The sequence below is a fragment of the Colobus angolensis genome, unplaced genomic scaffold (genome assembly GCF_000951035.1).
Source record: "Colobus angolensis palliatus isolate OR3802 unplaced genomic scaffold, Cang.pa_1.0 Scaffold36, whole genome shotgun sequence".
NCBI lineage: Eukaryota > Metazoa > Chordata > Mammalia > Primates > Cercopithecidae > Colobus > Colobus angolensis.
The window spans coordinates 6,611,248-6,630,712 of record NW_012116932.1 but is presented as its reverse complement, the minus strand read 5'-3'; the positions used below and the strand labels follow the sequence as shown (position 1 = coordinate 6,630,712).

The window sequence follows — 19,465 nt, the reverse complement described above, 5'->3', positions numbered from 1 at the left end:
GGCGGGAGCATCATTTGAGGCCAGAAGGTCAAGGTTGTAGTGAGTCATGTTGGCGCCACTGTACTCCAGCCTGGGTGACAAAGCGAGACTCTGTCTCAAAAAAAAAAAAAGAAAAGAGAGAGAGAGAAAGAGAAAACAAAAATAAATTATTAATAAAATGACTTCCCAGAAGTTAACAACATGAGTTGCCAGACTAAAAGGGCCCAAAGTGTTCAACACAAGTCCTGAGTTCACACCAAGGTATATCTTAGTGAATTTTAAACAATGAGAACAAAGATGACTTTACAACTTTCCATGGGGTGGGAAAGTCAGGCCACATATCAAGGATTAAGAATGGCTTCAAGACTTTCAAAAGTAATTCTGGAAACAAGAAGACGATGGAGTGATGTCTTCAAACTCCTGAAGGAAAATTATAGATGATCTATAAGTAGCCTGTATCAGTCAAATCCCTCTATTTCTCATACTTGATTATTAAAGACATTTTCGGACATGAAAGGTCTCAAAAATTTACCTCTTTTACACTCTTTGTCACTAAGCTACCAGAAGATAGGCTTCACCAAGTGAAAGTGAAAAATCAACAGAGAGGGAAACTTAGCATACAGGAAATAAAAACAGAAGAGGGGCAAAAGGGAATCTCCAGAAGAATGATAGGTATCTCAGAAAGAAAGCTACAGATTAGAGCAATATGACTCAAGAGACACAACGAAGGACTGTCATTACCAAAATCCCCACAGCCTTTGGGGCACATCCATTTAACATGAGATGTGCCTGGTCCAGGTTTTCATTAGAATTTAGTTTGTCTTGACCCCGTGTTGATGAAGTTCCTGGAGCCTAGATGGGCTGAAGCCTTATTTCACAGCACAGATGTGTTTTGCTTTTCCTTATTCTTGAGAGCTAGAGCATGATGAGCTTAGCTTAGAAGCAAAACCACATAGAGCAATCTACTCTCCCAATAACATTTCTTCTAGATATTTACCATAGTGTCCTATAAACACTTAAGTTTCACCAGATTCCCTGACTATGGTGAGCCTGTGTTTCTCCAGACTCACTAACAAACTTTCCCAATGACTTGCCAAAAAGGATCAAGGAAGACTCTTTTCAGCTTATCTTCTGGGAGCTTTCATCTAATAGCAGCAGTATGTACCTTTCCTTTCACAGCCTCAGCTGATGCTTGCTATTCAGCTTTCCAAAACAAAATGATATACTTCTTAGGGATACATACCATGGCAGAGATTGGCTTATTGTTCAGCAAGGCATTTTCCCTTTCCTTCCTTGCAGTTAAGTGTAGCCATTTGACTCAGTTCTAGCCAGTGGAATGTGGACAAAACTGATGTATACCACATCCTGGCCTGGCCCACCAAACTTTCCATGCAATCTACCACAGTCCCTCTCTTTGTCCTCACATCTGCCAGCCAGATGTAGGAAACTCAAAGTCTCTGAGGCCCCAGGGGTTGGTAGAATCACTAGTCGAAAGCAGCCTGAGTCCCTCAATGACTCTGTGGAATAGACTACCACTCTGTCACTGCTTTTCAACTCACAGCAAAGATGTGAGTGAGAAATTTTGTGTTAAAAACCACTGATTTGGTAATTATTCACTAAAGTAATTCAGCCTATCCTGACTAACAGACTCAGAGAGGTAGTAGAGCTTTTCAGTTTTTCAAAATTAAACATTTTGGCCAAAAATACATGTATGGACATGGAGGATATTGCAGGCTTGAGCAGAGAATGGTCCCAAGAGAATGAATAATGTGTTAAAATAGGCTTCTGATTTCCTGGGAGGGAGGGGGTGCCATTAAAGGATATCTTGAGGAAACTTCTAGGATAACTGTAATATGTAATTTCTTGACCTAGGTAATGAGATCACAGGTGTTCATGTATTACTCTTCCTAAAACTGTATTTTTGTTTTATATTTCTCTATAGCTCACAACTAATTATTTTACACAAAATAAATTAGTTTTATAACTTATAAATTAATTGATGTTATAAGCTAGAATGGATGGATGAATAGACACATAGATAGATACATAAACAGACAAGAGAGATAAAGACTCTTAAAAAATCTGTTGGAGCATTTAGGGGGGAAAGCAACAGGTAAACAGAAAATTATGCAAATGTCAAAGTCAAATTTTAACTCCCTGAAAAAACAAAGTTAAACAAGAAAGGAAACAAGTATGATATACTACATGGCTGATCAGTAAACAATATTTATTTCAATATAATGAAAACACCAACTATTGTTTTAAAATTTCAAAACTGGAATGTTGCAGGAAGGGAAAGTGGGATGAAATAGTGAAGAAACGCAAAACAATAAAACCACCAGTAAGCCCCACCATCTAAAGATACTCCTATTTTAATAACATTATTTTTTAAACAAAAATTGGTTAATATGGCTGGGCACGGTGGCTCACGCCTGTAATCCCAGCACTTTGGAAGGCTGAAGTGGGCAGATCACCTGAGGTCAGGAGTTCGAGATCAGCCTGGTCATGGGGTGAAACCCCATCTCTACCAAAAACACAAAAATTAGCCGGGCATGGAGGCAGGTGCCTGCAATCTCAACCACATGGGAGGCTAAGGTGGGAAAATTGAAGACAGGAGGTGGAGGTTGCAGTGAGCCAAGATCATGCCACTGCACTCCAGCCTGGATGACAGAACAAGATGCCATCTCAAAAAAAAAAAAAAGTTTCTAAAACATGCTATTTTGTAATCAGTTATGGTAGACAAATTCTAAGGTGGTTCCGCACCCTAATCCCCCTTCCTAGTGTTCACACCTTTGTATAATTACTTCTCCCATAAATGTAGGTGAGTCCTGTGACTTACTTCTAACCAACAGAATATGGCAAAGGTTATATAGGATGTTACTCCCATAACTATGCTACATTATATAAGACTGTCTTGTAGCCGGGCGGGTGCAGTGGCTTACGCCTATAATCCCAGCACTTTGGGAGGCCGAGGCAGGCGGATCATGAAGTCAGGAGACCAAGACCAACCTGGATAACACGGTGAAACCCCATCTCTATGAAAAATACAAAAAAAATTAGCCAGGTGTGGTGGTAGGCGCCTGTAGTCCCAGCTACTCAGGAGGCTGAGGCAGGAGGATGGCGTGAACCTGGGAGGTGGAGCTTGCAGTGAGCCAAGATTGCATCACTGCACTCCAGCCTGGGTGACAGAGCAAGACTCTGTCTCAAAAAAAAAAAAAAAAAGCACGAACCCTATCGTGAACTGTGCATGTGAGGGATCTAGATTGTGCGTTCTTATGAAAATCTAATGCCTGATGATCGTCTGAGAAGAAATGGTTTCATCCCGAAACCATTCCCCCACCTACCCCACCCCCATCCACAGAAAAACTGCTTTCCACAAAACTGGCCCCTGGTGTCAAAAATGTTGGGGATCACTGCCTTACACCATATAGAAAAGTTAACTCAGGGACCGGGCTTGGTGGCTAATGCCTGTGATCCCAGCACTTTGGGAGGCCAAGGCATGTGGATCACCTGAGGTCAAGAGTTCAAGACCAGCCTGACCAGTGAAACCCTGTCTCTACTAAAAATACAAAAATTAGCTGAGCGTGGTGGCAGGCATCTGTAATCCCAGCTACTTGGAAGGCTGAGGCCAGAGAATCACTCGAACCCAGGAGGTGGAGGTTGCAGTGAGCCAAGATTGCACCACTGCACTCTAGCCTAGGCGACAAGAAAGAAACTCTGTCCCAAAAAAAGAAAGAAAAAAGAAAAAACTCAAAATGGATCAAAGACCTAAACAAATGAGCTAAAACCATAAAATTCGTAGGAAAAAATATATGGGAAAAACTTCATGATATTGAATTTGGCTATGATTTCTTGGACATAATACCAAAAGCACAAGCAACAAAAGAAAAGGTAAGTTGGATTTCATCAAAATTAAAAACTTTGGGCAGGGCGCAGTGGCTCACGCCTGTAATCCCAACACTTTGGGAGGCTGAGGCAGGCGGATCACGAGGTCAGGAGTTCAAGGCCAGCCTGGCCAACATGGTTAAAACCCATCTCTACTAAAAATACAAAAATTAGCCAGGCATGGTGGCGTGTGCCTGTAATCCCAGCTATTCAGGAGATTGAGGCAGGAGAATAGCTTGAACCCGGGAGGTGGAGGTTGCAGTGAGCTGAGATTGGGCCACTGCACTCCAAGCTGTGACAGAGCAAGACTCCATCTTAAAATAAAATAAAATAAAATAAAAACTGCATATATCAAAGCACACTATCAAAAAGTAAAAAGGCAACCCATGGAATAAAAAAAAATTTGCAAATTATATTGCTGATAAAGGAATCATATAAAGAACTCCTACAACTAAGCAACAACAAAAACCTAATTAAAAAGATAAAAGACATAAGTAGACGTTTCTTCAAACAAGACACACAAATGGTCACATGAAAAGATGCTCAGCCGGGCCTGGTGGCTCAACATATGTAATCCCAGCACTTTGGGAGGCTGAGGCAGGAGTACTGCTTGAGCCCAACAGTTGGAGACCAGCCTGGACAAAGGTGCTTGAACCCAGGAGTTGGGAGACCAGCCCAGGCAATGTGTCTCTACAAAATATAAAAAAAGAGGTGGGGCACTGTGGCTCATGCCTGTAATCCCAGCACTTTGGGAGGCTGAGGTGGGCGGATCACCTGAGGTCGGGAGTTCAAGACTAGCCTGGTCAACACGAAGAAACTCCGTCTCTACTAAAAATACAAAATTAGCTGGACGTGGTGGCACATGCCTGTAATCCCAGCTACTTGGGAGGCTGAGGCAGAAGAATCGCCTGAACCCAGGAGGCAGAGGTTGCAGTGAGCAGAGATTGTGTCATTGAATTCCAGCCTAGGCAACAAGAGCAAAACTCTGTCTCAAAAAAAAAAAAAAAGAAAATCAGCTGAACATGGTGGTATATGCCTGTAGTCCCAGCTACTTGGGAGGCTGAGGCAGAAGAATCGCCTGAACCCAGGAGGCAGAGGTTGCAGTGAGCAGAGATTGTGTCATTGAATTCCAGCCTAGGCAACAAGAGCAAAACTCTGTCTCAAAAAAAAAAAAAAAGAAAATCAGCTGAACATGGTGGTATATGCCCGTGCTGTGGTCCCAGCTACTGGAGAGGCTGAGGTGGGAGGATCACTTTAGTCCAGGAGGTCGAGGCTGCAGTGAGGCATGATTGTACCACTACACTCCAGCCTGGGTGCCAAAGCAAAATCTTGTCAAAAAAAAAAAAAAAGAAAGAAAGAAAAGAAAAGCAAAAAAGAAATGATGCACAATATCACTCATCACTGGGGAAATACAAATCAAAACCACAGAGAGATAGTACCCTATTAGAGATTTTATTTTAAAAATAATAGACTTTTTTCTGTTAGAAAACAGGGCCAGGCACAATCAGGCCAGGTGCAGTGGCTCACGTCTGTAATCCCAGCACTTTGGGAAGCCGAGGTGGGCAGATCACAAGGTCAGGAGTTTGAGACCAGTCTGGCCAATAGGGTGAAACCCTGTCTCTACTGAAAATACAAAAATTAGCCGGGTGTGGTGGCGGGTGCCTGTAGTCCCAGCTACTTGGGAGGCTGAGGCAGAAGAATTGCTTGAACCCAGGAGGCAGAGGTTGCAGTGAGCCAAGATTGCTCTAGCCTAGGCTACAGAGCAAGACTCCATCTCAAAAAAAAAAAGAAAAAGAAAACAGGACCAGGCACAATGGCTCACACCTGTAATCCCAGCACTTTGGGAGGCCAAGGCTGGCAGATCACTTGAGCTGAGAAGTTTGAGACCCTCCTGGGCCACATGGAGAGACTTCGTCTCTGCAAGAAATACAAAAATTAGCCGGGCATGGCAGTGCACACCTGTGCTCCCAGCTACTCGGGAGACTGAGGTGGAAAGGAATACTTGAGCCTGGGAGGTACAGTGAGCTGTGGTCGGGCCCCGCATTCCAGTCCTGGTGACAGAGTGAGACCCTGGCTCGACATAAATAAAAATCAATCAATAAGAAAACAGAAAATAACAAGTGTTGGCAAGGATGTGCAGAAATTGGAACCCTTGTGCATTGCTGGTGGTAATGTAAAATGGTGTAGCCACTATAGAAAATAGTATGGTGGTTCCTCAATATATTAAGCATAGAATTACCAAATAAAATTTGATAACTATCAAATTACTAGTAATTCCACTTCTAGGTACATACACAAAAGAATTGAATGTGGCACTCGAACAGATATTTGTTTACTCATATTCATGGTGGCATTATTCCCAAAAGCAGAAAGATGGAAACAACCCAACTATCAATAGGTGATTAAGCAATATGGTATAAATACACAAAGGAATATTATTCAGTCTTAAAACAAATGAAATTCTGATACATGCTACAACATGGATGAATCTTGAAGACATCATGCTAAGAGAAATGAGCCAGACACAAAAGACAACTATTACATAATTCCATTTATACGAGGTACTTACAGTAGACAAATTCATAGAGTCAAAAAGTAGAACGATGGTTACCAAGGGCTATGAGCATGAGGTGATATTGTTTAATGGGCAGAGCTTGCTTGGGATGACAAAAAAGTTATGGACATAGATAGAGGTGATAGTTACACAATAATGTAAATGTACTTTATACCACTGAATTGTACACTTAAAAATGGTTTAAATGATAAATTTTAAGTTATGTATACAGTCACGTGCAGCATAAGGATGTTCCAGTCAACAATGGACTACACATATTACAGTGGTCCCATAAGATTATAATGGAGCTGTCCTATACAGGTGTGCCCTTTTAAGAGATGGGGCCTCACTATGTTGCCCAGGCTGGAACGCAGTGCCTATTAACAGGTGTGCTCATAGCACACTACAGCCTAGAACTCCTGATCTCAAGTGATCCTCCTACCTCAGCCTGAGTACCTGGAATTACAGCTGCATACCACCATGCCTGGCCTATTTTCTAATCTTTTATATCATATTTTAACTGTATCTTTTCTATGTTTAGATACACAAAAATTTACCATCGTGTTATAATTGTCTACAGTTACAGTATTCGGTACAGTAACACGCTGCACAGGTTTATAGCCTAGGAACCACAGACTATACCATATAGTCTAGGTGCGTAGTAGGCTATACTGTCCAGGTTAGTGTAAGTACACTCTGTGATGTTTGCGTGACAAAATTACCTAACGATGCATTTCCCAGAACATATTCCGGTCATTAAGCAACAAATGACTGTATTTTACCATAATAAAAATATTTTTTAAAAAGGTCAACAAAGTACATTTTATATTATCTATATTTTACCACAATTTTAAAAACAAAACAAACTTTATTTGATTGCAAAGGCTGAATCTGGCAAGACAACAAGAACAATGGCCTCTCATTTCCTTGACTGTTCACCTAGATACAGTATTATCTGTGACAAGGGAAAAAAAATCTAATCTAAAGCTGAATTTTTTTCTATATTTAGTCCTATAATCCTTGGGTCACTTAACTGGGATACTTACTTCTTAAAAAAGGCAATGCTATATATTCAGTTTGTTCATGATTTAAGCCATTTAACAGGGAAATAAATATTTTAACATCCTAATCCTCTGCATACAGTACAGTATACTCTAACTTACAAAACAGAAAGCCAAAAGATTGCTCCTAGCTGTTAATATATTTCTACTTAGGAAAGTGGGCATGTAAGGAACAACATGCTCAGAACAGTAACATAAAAATTAAATTTGCTTCCCTAAAGCAGTAAAGTTATATGTTATATCAAAAGTAGTTAAAATGTGGTAATGAAGGAACACTAAGATATACAGGGTTCAAAATGAAAACAATGGAAAAAGATAATCCATGATTCTTTAACGAAGATGTATATAGTCCACCTCGGAGAAAGCACCCTGATGTGTATTCCAAGGCTTTTCCCAGCTCTTTACCACTTTCTTTCTCTGCGTGTCTTTATTTCTTTTCTTTTTCTTTTTTTTTTTTCCCCTGAGGATGAAACGAAGGCTGAGACAGAGAAGGGAAAATAAGATAATGGGAATAAACTGAAAAGGAAGAAAGAAAAATACTAGTTTATTCTTTCTCCTCACACTGAATCCTAAATACATTATCATCATCATCATTCTCATCATCATAAATGTGAACAACCGCAAATAACTGACAGCAAAGGAAAACTAAATTTCCTCCAGTCACAATCTAATCTAAAGCAAAAAAGTGGGGGTGAAGGAGTCCATGCCGAATTCTTCAAACAATCTTGACTTTAATACAAAGCTGCAGTTAAATATGGTGACATGAACTTTGGTCTAAGGGTGGAACACTAAGTTCTTTAACAGCTTTCTAGCCTAAGAAGTGACATCAGTTAAAGAACTTTAAACTCAAGTGTTTCATTCACTAAGTATAAACAAATCAAGGTTTTCATAAGACACCACATAGTACAAACTAAGAGTTTAAAGATAAAACTTCATGATACTATATAGTACCACAGGAAAAACAGAATGAGAATTTGGGAAGAAGCTAATTTATCTATCTGAACTCAAAATAATCCTGTAGAATAGTCCATTATTCCAACAGTCCTTTTGACCCTATCGACAAATATGAAGGTCTCTGAATTGGACTGCTATTTTAACTGGGGCCCTCCGTATGCCAGTAACAATAACACTTTTTCCCTATTGTAAAACATTTGACCGATTTTTGGCAAACACTCTCATATAATCAGAAGATAACATCAATGCTGGCATAATCCCTATGCTCTTTCTTGTGCACATTTTTCTTAAAACTTTCCTCCTGGCCGGGCGCAGTGGCTCAAGCTTGTAATCCCAGCAATTAGGGAGGCCAAGGTGGGTGAACAACGTGAGACCAGCGTGGGCAACATGCGGACACTCCGTCTCTACAAAAAATACAAAAATTGGCCCTGTGTAGTGGTATATGCATGTAGTCCCAGCTACTTGGGAGGCTGAGGTGGGAGAATCACCTGAGCCCAGGAAGTCGAGGCTGCAGTGAGCTGTGTTCATACCACTGGACTCCAGCGTGGGCATCAGAGTGAGATCCTGTCTCAAAACAAACTAACAAACAAACCCTTTACTCCTTAGTTTTCCTTAATAAGAGGAAGAAGCAGGGGAGGAGGAGGTAGCAGCAAAAACTTGGATCCTCGGATATACAGGCTAAGTAGATATTCACCCCAAAACCTACCCTTAATCTTCTGAAGGCAAAATGTCCTTTACAACTCCCCCTTCTGTGGTTGCTACTGATCCTAAACCACAGGCCTTCCTGACTTGCAGCAGGACCAGGCCAGATTATGGTTATGTGGTAGGTTCTGTCAGGCAAGCTTTGACAAGGTCTCAAAATAGACCCTGGGCACATGCCAGGGAAGCTGTCACTCACGAGTTCCAACTTCATCAAACTATAGCCCTTCAGCATGTAATTTTTTTTTCTCTCTAGTGTCTCTCTCATTTCAAAAAGGCAAAGAATCCTGAACCTCCTCCTGGCCACAAGTAACCTGTATAACATTAAAATGTAAAACCTAAGCCTCCTTTATTCTGTTTACAAACACTTTGCAGAATAAAGATTGAATCTGTACCTACTTCCTGCCTTGAGAAAGTAATCCATCAATAGCACTATGGTTTGCAAGAGGATTTTTGGATCTCAAACTCCACAGAGGTTTATTTTATCATGTATAGATTAGGATGTGGAACGTAAAGGAAAAGAGAAGGTAGATTATTTACTTCTTTCCTGACTAATAATATAGTAGCTGACTTATGCAGGGCAAGAAGTTAAACTATACACAATGCTTTTAATTGATACTGGTCATAAAATTCTGAAACAATCAACCTACTATAAGATGTAGTCATTTAACTATTTTCAAATATAAATGCTTCTATATGACAGCACCAGTCTTCAAACCACAATATTTCTACTTTTACCAATACAAATAAAATTAATCACCTGACACTCAAATGTTTTCAAGTACCTGATAAAATACACTTGCAATATTTTTTAAATGGAGAGATGGATTAAGAATACAAAGTAATTAAGAGCTCCTTTCCCCTTCCACAAGCCCAAGAAATAAGTTAAATTCCATTATAAATAAAGCCAATATAGGATTGAAATAATTTTAACTTTTCATAACTTCAGTCCCAATCTTACAGTCACACTTTGAAAATACACTCTGTATAGATACTTACTAACTACTGCAAAGACTTATATATGAATTGTTCATTATAGCAGTGTTTGTAGCAGGCTGAAAACAACCTAAATATCTGTCAGTAGAAAATGGTAAAATAAATTATGGAAAATGAATAAATTATGGTTCGTCTACACTAGCAAGACATGCAGTCTTTAAAAAAAAAGTAAGAAACGTGCTAAATACAAAAATATCTTCATAGGTCAAAGATAAGAATGAAAGATACAGTATATTTCTCCTAGACATATGTGATTGTATATGGTTGCTTGGATTGGGGGTTGGGGTAAGGAAAGGCTGGGAGTTCGTGGTGGAAAGCAGACTTTCTTTTCATCATATACCACATTTTAAAATGTTTTATCAATTTTTAAAAGTCCCACAAACATCTACTGAACCTATGAAGCATTCTCCTTCTATAATGCCATTTCTTCCCCCTCCCTAATTATCTCTACTTTTATCTATTGCGCTCCCTACCACTAGGCTAAAACAAATGCATACATATGTTCCCTATGAAATGGAATTATCTCGGCCGGGCGCGGTGGCTCAAGCCTGTAATCCCAGCACTTTGGGAGGCCGAGACGGGCGGATCACGAGGTCAGGAGATCGAGACCATGTGAAACCCCGTCTCTACTAAAAAATACAAAAAACTAGCCGGGCGAGGTGGCGGGCGCCTGTAGTCCCAGCTACTTGGGAGGCTGAGGCAGGAGAATGGCGTAAACCCGGGAGGCGGAGCCTGCAGTGAGCTGAGATCGGGCCAAGGCACTCCAGGCCGGGCGACAGAGCAAGACTCCGTCTCAAAAAAAAAAAAAAAAAGAAATGGAATTATCTCTTGACCTCCCCATCAAAATAAATGAATAACAGAACTAATGAAAAAGTATAACGCATGATCAACCCAGCTTTTAGCCTAGGGTTTGACTCCTTTGAAGTCCAGCATAATTTATTATAAGCCAAAAACTTCATGAGGTAAGTTTTGTTCAATTCCTTCCTTCTGAAGTTTTAAAAGTTGAGTTTTATTGGCCGGGCACGGTGGCTCACGCCTGAAATCCCAGCACTTTGGGAGGCCGAGGCGGGCAGATCACGAAGTCAGGAGATCGAAGCCATCCTGGCTAACACGGTGAAACTCCGTCTCTACCAAAAAAAACAAAATCAGCTGCGCGTGGTGGCAGGCGCCTGTAGTCCCAGTTACTGAAGAGGCTGAGGCAGGAGAATGGCGTGAACCTGGAAGGCAGAGCTTGCAGTGAACTGAGATTGTGCCACTGCACTCCAGCCTGGGCAACAGAGCAAGAGTCTGTCTCAAAAAAAAAGAAAAAAAAAAAAAAGTTGAGTTTCATTTATTTATTTATTTTTGAGACAGAGTCTCACCCTGTCTCCCAGGCTGGAGTGCAGTGGTGCTTTCAGGGCTCACTGCAGAGCTCATGTGGCTTTCCCACCTCAGCCTCACAAGCAGCTGGGACTGCAGGCACACACCACCAACTAATTTTTTTGCAGAGACAGGGTCTCACTATGTTGCCAGGACAGGTCTTGAACTCCTGGGCTCAAGCACTCCTTCTGCCTTGGCCTCCAAAAGTTGAGTTTCAAATGATGATCACAGATTATATTCTTTATTTGCAAACTGGACAAACTAGTACATTTTCCCCATTAAAGGACCATCTCTCAATTTAGATGTTCCAGATGGAAAGCAACTACCTAAAAGGAAAAAGCTATGAAACAGCCTCTATTTTGCAGGTGCAATGGATAATGATCCTAAGATAAAGACAGAAGAATTTTATTTCATTTTGAATGATCCTCGTCAACATTCCCAACACACTGCAAGAATTTTTTTCTATATATCATCATCTCTGTTCCTTCTCACACCAGCAACGGGCTAAACAATCCACAAAGAGTTTTGCAAGAAATTGCTCCCTCCCTCTTGCTAAATTCACGTCTAATAAAGATTTGTTTTTGTTTTGAGAGACAGAAATACTTTGCCAAACGCATTCTCCATATCACCTTTTCCTTTCGTTACGGAGATACTTAAATCCTGACCTGGAAAGGTTTCCCTTGCATATTTACCTATCAAGATTGTCAGTTACGGTGATTTCCACAAGGGATTTTCCAAATGGGAATCTGTGTTCACAGGGAACTGAAACTCTTTAGTCACTATTAGCTGGACAAAAATCAAAAGCAACATTAGGGAACACTCTGAATATAATGGATATCCAAAGTAAAAAAAGATGTCAAAATTTAGTGAAAGAAGTAAAGGAATTTAGCACACTAGACCAACAGGACAGACTTGTCATTACTTTATAACTAGCTAAAGTTCTTCATAAATGAAAATCAAGGTAAAAATCAGCTGAACTCCAACAGAAGGAAAAGAAAAACAAGGCTAAGGGTATCAAGAACTCTGTGATTTCAACCTTATTTTACTTAACATTTTAAAGTCAAAAATGATCAAATTACATTTCAGCAATAAAAAACTATTTCTAGTTTAAAGTGAATCCATTCCAATCACAACTTCAATACACACTTTCTTCTAGAACAGAACTTAAATAATAACTCATGTAGTTTCATTCTACATTTTTAAAGACAGAATCACAAAAATGGGTGATGCTTTCCACTCAAAAGACTATTTTGTATAGTGCAAATTCTTTCAGTGAACATTTTCGTACCTTAGTGATGGTAGCTCTCCTTTCCACTGACACTTACTTCTAGACCCCTTCATTTATCTTTCCACATCTGGCAAAAAAAAGTGGGGGGAAGGGTAAAATCAAAACAATCACTTAAAAACCAACAGACTATTCTAAATTCGAGCATTCTGCAAATACTTCAACTTTTATTTCATTACCATTCTTCATGATGATAAATATCCAGCAACGGACCTAACAAAACATAATACAACACTTTCTATTAAATGAGTAAAGAATGCCGTCTCATTAGGCAGACACGAACTTAGCTTTTCTCTATTTCAATTTTCAGATTCATAACAATGATTCACAAAGTGAGTGATCTACCTTCGAAATGAATCACACTTTCCGAAATTCTTATTCTACATAAGTATATTATAATACTAGGTCATTATCTCTGTATCTGTTAAACAGAGCATGATCTTGGTTAAACAGGGTTAGTGCTGCAAGATACTCAAACCGCAACAACCTTGGAGTCCCTGCCAACTAACTCTATTTGCAACACTGCATTCTCCAATAATTGCACTTCTTCATATAGATTTATCCCCCCAAAAAAATGTTATCTTGAAAAAATATTATTTTAAACACTGATTAAGAACTTATACATCCACGCCCTGCTCTCCCTCTCTGTTCCATTACTGCATCCACATTCTCTTCCAACTATGACAACATAAAAAAATTAAGAAATACTCTTATCCTTACATATCATTTTTAGTCAACCAATCCACTCTACAATTTTTTTGTTTATAGTAGAAATGCTGAGTTATTAAATGGAAACTCAAAGAAAACCAGCTACTAACAGTTAAGGTTTAGGATACAATATTTATCTAGTCATGTCTCAGCAGCCTGTATTTGTATCTCCCACAGTGGAAAAAGTAAAGCAAACACTTGAACTTTTTTCTCTCTAAGAAAGAAAAAGAAGTGGGTTTCCTTAGGTCCTCCTGCATCCTGCTGGTTACTCACAGGCAGGGTCGACTGGAGCTCTATAACTTAACAATCTGGGTGTCAAAAACGCCTCATATTAGTCAAGTATTAACCCAGCTAGGGCCTGTTAAACCCGCGCTCCAGCTCAGGTCAAGGAAGAAGTAAAATTCCCAAAAACTGCTACGCCCTACACCGTCCTGACACCGTTCCCTGGGGGTGCTCATCCCAGGACAGAACTGGAGTGTGGCGTCTAGGGAGGAAGAGAAGGCGCCTGGGGCACCCGAAACGGAGGGACAGCTGCCCAATTTAATTTCTCCCACAGTGGGAGTAACACGTACCTATCCCCTGCGCGGAGGAAGGGTGAGCGTTAGAAATCAGACGGGATGTCTGAGAACGCCGCAGGCAGGGGGCGACCCCAGTCCGGGAGCCCGCCGGGGGCCGGCCAGTCCCCAGGGAAGCCTGGCCCCCTAGCCGAGGTCAGAGGCGGCGCGGATCCCACGGGACTGCGGAGGCCGGGAGGGAAGTCCCCAACTCCTTGCTCCCTGCTCCCACCGGGCTGGCGGGAGAAGCGGCCCTTACCTGGGTTAGGGCGCGCGCTGTGACTGCGTCGCTGTCCGGGAAGGGCCGAAGAGCGGCTCGCCCGCCCGGCGCCCGCTGGGGCTAGGGGCAAGGGGCGCAGCTGGACGACTCAGTCCTGGGTCCCCCGGCCAGGCGGGCGCGGATGGACGCGGCGGCTCCCGGCACCGGCAGCCGGCTAATCGGTCAGGCTGATGTGCCCTCTGCGCTGCGGCTGAGACAGCGGGAACCGGCCCCGGGAGTAGCCGCAGCCTGAGCGGCCGACTGAGGAGGCAAAGGATGGGCGGGGCCACAGGGTCGACGACCCGCTCACCCGGAAGCAGTTGTGGCCGTGCCTGCCCCGGAGTGGCGCTTGCCGCAGGCCGGCCTTGCACCCCGCTGGGCAAAGTACCCGGGGCTGTCAGACGGCGAGCTGAGCCCTGGGCCGGCGGGTGAGGTTCCCCAAGCGGCGATGCTCCTGGCTCCCTGTTCCGCCATTGCGAGCCGTTAGGGCCAAGCTGGAGGGAGGGCGGCGAGGCGCGGCTGCCGGTAGGGCGGGGCCCTGGGCTGCTGGTGGGGCGGAGGCTGGAGGCGGCCTTGGGCGGGTGGCTTCTCTGGGTCGCACGGTTCCTGCCCAGGCTTTCCGAACCAGGACCAGTGCCAGTAATGTGAACTGACACTTGTTCCGGTTCAGGGCTGCCCTTCCTCTGGTTGCCCCTAAACCCTGCGGCCTGGTGGGCTTGGGCAAGTGGGCTGGAGTAACGCTCTGTTAGGAAACGAGTATGCGAGGGAGGGAGGGTGGGTGTGGTCGAAATGCCCAAGCTTCATTTCAAAAATGAAGACGCATGACCTTAAAATTATTTCTGGAGGAGAATACTTGCCCGAGAGGTGGAGTGGGGGACGGAGAGCGGGATGGATGGAGGAGTATAAAGTCTGTTAAAAATCTGATAGACACGGACTTGTCATTTATTCCGGAAGTATCTAACGAGGCCCACCAGGTTCAAACCACTGGGGAAATACCAGGGTTATGCATTTGGAAAGCTTACCTTAGTGGAATAGACGGACTGAAGCAAACAAACAAAGGTAATGACAGGTGTAGTAAGGCTTTGCAGGACACACACAGAGTGATGAAAAAGATTTTGTAGACGAGGCCTCTGGCTGGATAGGATGGCTAGAGAAGACCTCTAGGAGGAAGTGATAGTTGAGGAGCCCTCTAACAAAAAGGCACGAAATACACCTAACCACAACTTTACATACAGGGACTGCAGATTCCAGAAGCCCCTGAAGAAGCCCACTAATTCCATGTTGAGCACCTGTCTCTAAAGCCTTCTGAGGGCTGTTTCTGTGCTGCCCACTTCCCCTGCAATTTCAGAAGGCTTGATCACCCTTAGAGTTTATGGGGGCTGCCACTGTGGCACTAATGGGGGAGGTTCGAGAGACAAGGAGAATTATACCCATCAGCTTTGAGAAACAAATTCTTTACCTTTTCACTGTTTCTATGTCACTATATGTCTCAGAGCCATGAGTAAACATTAAAACTATGATTTTTACATTGGTATGTTATGATCTGAATAAAATGATTAATGACATCTTTTGCCAAATTTGTTGAAGACAAAGGAAGAGGATCTATTCAGATGCAGTACCTGAATAATACCAAAAACCCAACATGTATTAAATATTAACGACATAATTAATAGAAAGATTGTCAGGGCCGGGCGCGGTGGCTCACCCCTGTAATCCTAGCACTTTGGGAGGCAAAGGCGGGCGGATTACGAGGTCAGGAGATCGAGACTATCCTGGCTAACACAGTGAAACCCCGTCTCTACTAAAGAATACAAAAAATTAGCCGGGCGTAGTGGCGAGCGCCTATAGTCCCAGCTACTCCGGAGGCTGAGACAGGAGAATGGTGTGAACCCGGGAGGCGGAGCTTGCAGTGAGCCGAGATAGCGCCACTGCACTCCAGCCTGGGCGACAGAGCAAGACTCCGTCTCAAAAAAAAAAAAAAGAAAGATTGTCTGGATAATTCATTAGATTATCTTGCCCTTTTAATTTTACTCCTTAGCCACTTGTTTTGATTCATGCAAACCAGCAGAAACATTTTGCATTGTGTTTCTGGGAAAACAGACTGGGAGGTAGCTAACACTTACTGATCACTTTCTATTTACACAGCATTGTGCTAGGAACTTAAATATCTCTTCCACTATTAGGACTAACCTTGAGATATGGGTATCATTGTACCCACTTTAGTAACAAAGACATTGAGATTCAGAGAGATTGTGACATACCTAACGTAGCAAAACTAGTAGCTGGAAGAGCCAAAAATTGAACTCAGATCTCTCTGGCCCTACTAAATGCATCACCATAAATTATTTCATGGGCAATCTTCCCTGCACATGAATTGATTTCTTTCTGCCAAATGTATGTGTTCCTAGATCTTTTTGTAATATTCTGACATGGGAATGCCCCCAGGTCTGTGAGGACTGGCTTCTCTGGGGTTGTATCAATAGATGAAGGAAAATTTTGCAATTGTTTATATAGTTTGGGGGTTTGAGGTGGTACAATTTGTACATTTTTGTTACTTTCATAGCAAATTCTTCAGTTTTCTTTGATGAGGCCAAGAAATAAATTTTTTCCTTTCTTAAGAGCAAATACTTTTGTGGTTTTCACAAAAGTTGTCTTTCACAAACACAATAATACTGTGTACATAATAATAATAATAATAATAAATTTATAATAATATAAAATAAATAATATAAAATAAATTAATAATAATAATAAAACACATCTCAAAGATGTGAAAGATCATTAGTTCATACATTAAAAGTAGGATACCACTTTTGAAAGCCTAGTATTTTTATTAGTAAAGTGTGTCTAGACCAAGCGCAATGACTCACACCTGTAATCTCACTACTTTGGGACACCAAGGCAGGTGAATTGCGTAAACTCAGGAGTTCAAGACCAGCCTGAGGAACATGGTGAAACCTTGTCTCTACAAAAAAATTAGCTGGGCATGGTGGCATGTGCCTGTTAGTCGCAGCTACTTGGGAGACCCAGGTGGGAGAATTGCTTAGACCCAGGAGGTCAAGGCTGCAGTAAGGTGTGATCAGGCCACTGCCCTCCAGCCTGCATGACAGAGCAGGACCCTGTCTCAAAAAGAAAAAAAAAAAAAAGTGTGTCTGTGTGTTAGAAACATTTTTCTAATTTTATTTAACTCCTTACAAGTCTGTGGAAACCTGGCAATGTAACTGTCTTTTACTATGTATATTTGTTTTAAGTTCTCCTTGTAAGAATTCCTATCTAGATTTATTATTTTTTCATGTTGTTTTTCTCTTTTTTATGTTTTATTTGGAAATAATTATTAAAAAGTTGCAAAAATAGTACAGCAGTCCTGTGTAGTATTTGCCCAGTTTACCCTATTGGTATCTTACATACCTATAATACCTTATTAAAACCAGGAAATTTACATACTACAGTCTTCTTTAGGTTTTTAATTTATTTTTGTGTTTCATATCAAAAAGTTTCCATTTTGCAATAATTCATTTCTATTATATTTGACTTGGCCCTTCCTCTCCTAAATTAGCAAATGTTAATAAGCTTGTCCTGCTGCTCATCTTGAATTACAAGTTTATTTTTAAAATTATCTGGGTCAACAATATTGAAAGTGATTCATTTGTAAGGTTGTTGCTTTCTCTGGTCATACTGTTCCATGTCATCCTGCCCTAATAAACCTGCAAAATTATACAGCTTGTGTGTGTATATTTTAATACATCTTCTGACCACTGCAGTTTTTTCACAGATTGTTATCAAAGGAAAACAAAGAGGAATACAAGATATCCTCATTTGACTGGCTTTTTAAAAAAGTTTCTAAACATCTAACTGTCAAAACAAGAATATTGGGTGGGCATGGTAGCTAACGCCTTGTAATCCAGCACTTTGAGGGGCCAAGGTGGGCAGATCCCTTGAGCCCAAGAGTTCAAGACCAGCCTGGGCAACATGGTGAAATCCTGTCTCTAAAAAAAAAAAAAAAAAAAAAAAAAAAAGCTGGTTGTGGTGGTCCACACCTGTAGTCCCAGCTACTCCACAGGCTGAGGTGTGGATGACTTGAGTCCTGGAGGTCAAGGCTGCAGTGAGCCATGACTACACCACCGTACTCCAGCCTAGGTGACAGACTGATACCTTTTCTCAATAATAATAATAATAATAATAATAATATAATTGTGTGAAAGAGAGATGGGGGAAATAAAGACACAGTGACAGAAAGACAGAGACAGAGAAAATCAAAGACAGGCCAGAGAAAGAATGAGACAGAGAAATGGAGCCAGAAAGAGAGAATAGGCAAACAATAGGGACAGAGACAGGAAGACAGAGGCAGGCAGAGGAAAAGAATGAACATTGTAAGAGAGTAATCTAGAGAAGGGGTGGCTAGAGATGAGTAGTCTAAGGTAATAGGCAAGCATAGCCAACCACTGGTAAAAACACCGAGTGTTTTGGAAATGGAGGTAATTTAGAAAGATGCAGCAACGTCTTATGTTTTCTATTTTCCTGAGGAAGTAAATTGTTATGAGTAGGAGTATTGAGAAAAATAGAATACAATTTAGATACAGTGATGAAGAGGTTAGAACATTATATAAGACAACATCAATGTGATCTTAATTTATTTTTAAAATGAAAATATGGAGGTTTGAGGGAAAGTAGGTGGAGCGATGCAGGGAAATGGAAGGGAAGAAGGGAAGGAGGAAGAAAGGAAGATTTATGCTGTATTTGAAGAGGAAAGGCATTAAACTAGATTTAGTAGAATAGCACAAAACATGAAACAAAGCAGAATAGCTGATAAGGAAAGAATAAAACCACTTAGACCCGTGATTTAATTAACCCAATGTCACTACAGGTTTTTATACATTTGCGGAGCATGATGATCAGCGCTGAATATCCTAAGGTGTGTCAATACCTCCGTGAAGAAGAGCAAAAGCACTTAGAGGGCCTGGCAAGAGAAGGCAGGATAGTTTTTCAGCAACTCAAGATAAGTCAAACTAGAATGGCTAAGATGAGTGTACTCCTGAGAAGAATGTTTGAGAAACTGAAGGAAATGAGCTGTAAAGCAGATGTGAACCTGCCTCAGGTAAAAACTGAAGGAGGTCAGAGTGCTGAACACCACCCTGCTTGGGAATCGTATCTGCTAGAGTCTATATACTTTTT

The 19,465-nt window shown here is 41.5% G+C and overlaps 1 protein-coding gene across 4 annotated transcripts in view; it reads right to left on the bottom strand.

Moving 5' to 3' along the window:
• LRRFIP2 (leucine rich repeat (in FLII) interacting protein 2) overlaps positions 1–14,595 on the bottom strand; it is a 130,660-nt gene extending 116,065 nt beyond the window's left edge. For 2 of the 4 annotated variants that reach the window (XM_011953344.1, XM_011953345.1), the window contains exons 1-2: positions 14,294–14,595; positions 12,776–12,842 (exon numbers count right to left, since the gene is read on the bottom strand). The gene's annotated coding sequence lies outside the window, so the exon portion shown is untranslated. Of the gene's footprint in view, positions 1–12,775; positions 12,843–12,951; positions 13,377–13,403; positions 13,454–14,293 lie in introns of those variants that run through there. The other 2 variants (XM_011953343.1, XM_011953342.1) reach the window with 2 other exon arrangements.
• Between the last annotated feature and the right edge of the window lie 4,870 nt (positions 14,596–19,465).